This window comes from Alligator sinensis, unplaced genomic scaffold (assembly GCF_000455745.1).
Source record: "Alligator sinensis unplaced genomic scaffold, ASM45574v1 scaffold379_1, whole genome shotgun sequence".
In the NCBI taxonomy this organism is placed as follows: domain Eukaryota; kingdom Metazoa; phylum Chordata; order Crocodylia; family Alligatoridae; genus Alligator; species Alligator sinensis.
Genome location: NW_005842001.1, coordinates 1848292 through 1853600, shown reverse-complemented (window position 1 = coordinate 1853600; position 5309 = coordinate 1848292).

The window sequence follows — 5309 nt, the reverse complement described above, 5'->3', positions numbered from 1 at the left end:
CCGGGGCCGGGGCCGGGGCCGGGGCCCGCGACCTGCCGCTGGGACGCCTTCACAGAGCTGTGTGTCATCGTCACTGCCCGTGACAACATGCGCTGGTGGTGCTGGGCTGGGGCGGGAGGTGCTGTGGGCAGCGGTGGTGCGCGTCCCACCGGGGTTAGGCACCCAGCCTGCCCGTGGTGCGTGTTAACAGATTTATTACACTTACTTTATGTGACAAACGCGTGCTGAAGGTTGAAGGGAAACGCTTGCTGGTGGTACTGAAGGCTGTAGCATTTTCCGCTGGAGGGGCGCAATCTGCCAGATTTTGGGAACTGTTTCACAGACAGCGGGGCTGGAAGGGACCTCACGAGATCATCGGGTCCAGCCCCCTGCCCGAGGGACCGGGAGTCAGCTGGGGCGGATCACCCCAGCAAGAAAAACACCCAGGCGTTTCTTAAAGGTATCCAGAGTAGGTGCTTGCACCACTTCTGGGGGGAGCCCCTGGGCGACTGGTGCCTCCTGAGTCTGGGGGGCACCAGATTGCTGATGGGGGGGCATCCCCCAGCCACTCGCTGATGGGGGGGGTCCCCAGCGGCCAGTCGCTGAGCCAGCTGCAAAATGGGAAGTGCGTTTCTGCTGGCATTTCCAGGGGAGTGCACGGCCCATCTCAGGGGGTGTCTGTTCCTACGCCTCACCAATGGGGGAGTCTGTTCCAGACTCTGGAGACTCGGAGGGTGAAGAAGTTTTTCCTGATGTCCAGTCTAAAACAGTCTCGCAGCAATTTGTGACCGTTAGACCTTGTCTTCCCTTGGGGCGCTCTGGTGAACAGACGTTCTCCCCAGTTCCTGCTGCACAGCCCTTATGTACTTGTATCATCAGCTTGCTCATAATAATACAGTGCCTATGAGACAGATGTGCAGATCTGATTCCAGAGAGACAGAAATGGCCTGCCTTAAAACTGTGCTAGTTCATTACAACACGACATCCTCATCAGTCTGACTTGCTTTCTGGGACAGTTTTAAAGAATGGCACCTCTGGGCAGGGCTTCCAGCCAGCCCCAGGCGTCTTTCCCCGGAGCGCTGCGTCCGGGCTAGACCACGGGTTATGAAGGCCATGCTGCCTGCCCGCCTTGCCCCGAGTCTTCCACCTAATTCTTTATTTCCTAGTGGCAGGGGGTGGGGGGCGCTGGACTCTTGTTCGACAACTGCTGCGTGCCTCCTCAGAGGCCGCTGGGCTTCATTTGGGAGTTGAAATGAGCTTGGTTTTGGGGATCTCTAGGGAAAGGAGGCACCTCAGGGCACCTGGAGATGAAGTATTGGGCACCTCCGAATTTCTCCCCCAGACAGTGGTGGTTGAGATTGGAGCGTCCTGCTTTGCCTTTGTGCTGCCCTTCTGCCTTGGCAGGAGCAGAGTGTCATGAGGAGGCCATGCATCATTGCACGCACAGTAATGACCCTCATATACATGATTTACACGTGTTAAAGCACTGGCAGTGTTCCTGTCACAGTCCTCTGTCTTTCTCGGATGCGTTATCTAACTAGTATCTCCCAACTGTGGTGCTCCCACATGGAAATTAAAGACTTGTATTCTGGGCCTGCCCAACCCTATTTAATGCAGTGGGGTGGTGAGGTTAGACCCCCCAACTCGGAAGTAGCTAGAGGAAGCATGCCCAAAAGGATATCACTTCCAGGGATTCAGTGTCCTTCTTCTCCCTTCCCTGAAATGCCTCAGGCCCTTTCTCTTGGTGCCCCTACCCCACTCCTGGCTGAACTGCAAGAGGTGCCAAGGGGAATTACAGCTCTTCATTGCCTTTGCAAAGGGGCTGTGACACACTCTGCCCCTCTGGTCCCATCCTAATGCCAGCCATTGTCTGGCTCTGAGCTGAAAGTTTAAATTTTTTCCCAGAAGACTTTCCATACACCTATACGATGCCCAAACTTGCAAGCATGGAGGTACTTCTTTGGGAGGGAATAACTGAGTACATAGGGCTTTGGAGTTTTTCCAAATTTCCTTTTTTTAACTTAGTTGCTTTCCAGTGCATCAATGCAGATTTTTGCCTTGCAGTATCCCAGAGGTATTGCTCTTTTTTTGCCTTCTAAACTTTCCACTCCTCACCTCATTATTCGGAGGAGCCACTGTTTTCCCCAGTCCTTTCCCAAATCAAGTTTTCAACCCGCAGACCGCTATTTGTAAAACAATATTACAGGGTAATGACAGTGAAATCTTGGCCCCATAAAGCTCCCATTGACCCAAAGGGGTCAGAACTTAACCCTAGTATAAAATGTAACCCCCAAACCAAATGCAATTCTCCTTCCCTGCATACTATTGTAGAAGCTGATAAATTGTACCCACCAGTTGTGGGTGCTGAGAGTCAGATAACATTTGAATTAGAATTGGGAAGGCAGTAGTAGGACTCCCATATTTGAAATGTGTCTCTTACCCATTTTTAATAATAATTATGATTAGTTAATAGGGCAAAATTGTGTTGTTAGGTATAAACTGAGGGGTCTCTCCATAACCAAAACACCTAGTTCTTACATTCTTTTATAAACAGGAAAATGTGAAAACACTCAATCTAATACACAGAATTCACTGTTTTCCAGCATTTATTTCCACTTGTGTATTGGTTAATAAAAACCTAGCTTGTTAACACCTCTACAGCTGTTAGCATTGTTATCCAGCAGATCTTGATTTAGGACCTGAGGACAGGTATAGCACAGTACTAAGAACAATGTGTCTAAAAGTCTCTTCTTTCCGAAGACAGCGTTAGAGTGACGTTGTAGCTCTGATAGTCGAGGAATTCTGGTAGAGGTGAGGATTTCTTTTGGGGTGGTATCTCTTATTGAACCAACTAGATGGTTGGAATAAAGTTAGACAAACTTTTGAATGCAAGACATTCTTTATCAGGATGAAAGAATGTCTTGCGTTCAAACTTGTTTTTTGGTTGATCCAATAAAAGATATCATCCCCAAAAAATCCTTGCTTTATTCCAGATGAGACAGGGCATATCTACACATGCATTTGATTTGGATTCGGTTTACTCTGGTGTAAACTTCTGCAGATTAAATGCTCCCAGGCAGGCGTCTACACATGCAGCAACTAGGGAGGCTTGCTGCTCTTAGCACCAAACTTCCTACAGCCCTGCAACGGGCCCCTGCCACCACCCGGGGGAGCGCCAGGCTACAGCTGCAGCTGCCAGCAGCCAGCAGTGGGCAGCCATCTTCAAAAGGCAGCACCACTCGCTGTTCTCTGGTCAACCACTTTGCTATCCAGTGCCCAATGCCGGGACAGCACACGACAGCTCTCTCCTTGCCCACTCTGCCTCCCCATGCTATGGCTGCTCCAGCCCCTGCCCCTGGCGGTGATGACCAGCACCCTGGGCCCAAGCTGGCACTGCTGGCCTGTTGCACTGATCGCCACCTGGCCCATGGCCATCTGGGCCTGCCTGACTCCTCCATATGCAGTGACTGCCTGTCTGTCTGCAGCACGCCATCCCAGGGCTGCTGCTGCGCAGGTCCCGCCAGCATGGATGCTGACGAGCAGCTTCCACATGCCACTTATGAATACCGAGGCTGCTGTCATCCTCCTGGACCTCCAGCCCTGCCACCTCTGGGCCAGGCAGGACTGGTGGTGGCACATCATCCAGCACACCTGGGAAGATAAGCAGTGGCTGGAGGCCTTCAGGATGACCTGGGCCGCCTTCCAGGACCTCATGGAGCAGCTCTGGCCCCACCTGGAGTGGCAGGGCACCAGTATGCAGAGGCCTCTCCACATGGACATCTGCCTGGCCCTTGCCCTGCTCAAGCTGGTCATGCCCACCAGTTGTTGCAGTACGTTGGCCACCGCCAGGGAAGCTGTCCTGGAGGTCTGCAGTGCCCTCCAGTTCATGCTGGTGGACACCGTGCTCTATGAGCACGATGCCCGCCCCCCCGGCTGAGGCCCCAGGAGAGCCATGCACCAACCAGTGGGGTCAGGGCACCAGGCACTGGCCAACCACCTCCTTCGGCACTCCACAATCTAGCCCGCCTGCACTGCCACCCACAGACCCCCCCGCCCACCCCCAGCACCACACTCACTACACACACATCTCACAAGATCAAGTTTTTATTTCCCTCGCATCATCCAGAGCCCCTCCACCACCCACCCCACCCACCAACTACCTTCTTCCCCCTGAAAACTATTCACAGTGTCCTTTGTGGGCCATCCTGGGGTGGGAGGCTGTGGGGTGGGGGTGCCTGGGGATGGAGACTGGGGGCAGGTGGCCAGCACCCTGGCCTCTGGCTGTTCCTCTGTGGGTACAGATGCCATGGCGCGTGCAGCAGGTGGGGGGCTCGCCCAGGGGTGATGGCAGCTGTTGGTCCCCTGGTTCAGGCTAATCCCCCTCTGGTAGCCAGTGGCCAGGGCCAGCAGAGCCATTGTGTAGTCCTGGCCCTACTGTAGGCAGCTCCAGCACCACACCATGTGAAGCCGGGCAAGCAGTGGGGCTGGGCCCAGGCAGGGGAGGCTGTATGGCCCTGGACCCAGGGTGGGGTCTGGAGCCATGTCTCCTGGCTGTTGGCAGTGACTCAGGACCTCCTCCCAGGTCCTGGTGGGGGCCTGCTGCTGGGCAGTGGGCCAGGGGGCATGCAGGGCTAGGGTCAGGGCTCAGGTAGTGGGTAGCGTGAACACGACCGCCAGGGCCAGAATGGTGCCTAGCACCTAGTGGTCTTCGTCTGTGGCCTACACTTCACGGGCCAGGATGGCATTCTGTGCTCACAGCAGTTCCAGCCGCTTGTGCTCCAGGGCCAGGAGCTATGCCCAGACCTCCCAGTCCCGTGTGTCCTTGTAGGCAACATCCTCTGCCCACCAGGCTTGTAAGTCCTCTATCTGGTCCTCCAATGCTGCCACCAGTCACTGCAGGAGGATGGTACAGTCCTGTGTCTGCTGCTGGCAGAGCCGGCGCATCTGCAGGGCCCTGGCTGTGGGTGGTGGTGATCCTGAGGCTACAACCTGGCTGCCAAAGGCGGACTCAACCCCCGCATGCAGCTGCAGGGCCTGCAAAGCCATAAGACAGAAGCTGTTAGTGAGAGTTTACAACATTTCTCTGATAAGATGCTTTGTACAAGGGGCTGTGCACTGCCCAGCCTCAGACTGAGGGGTGGCCATGCACGGGTGCCCAGGGACCATGGTAACACAGCCAGGCAGGCCTGAGCCTAGGTGGCCACTGGGCCAAGCCCACATCCCTGCTCGCTCCCCTGGGGCCATCAGGCTGCTGGGTACTGGCTGCAGGCAGCCTGCCTTCCCTACCCCCTTCCCAGGCCAAGGCAAGCCAGGCTCCTGGCAGCACCTGC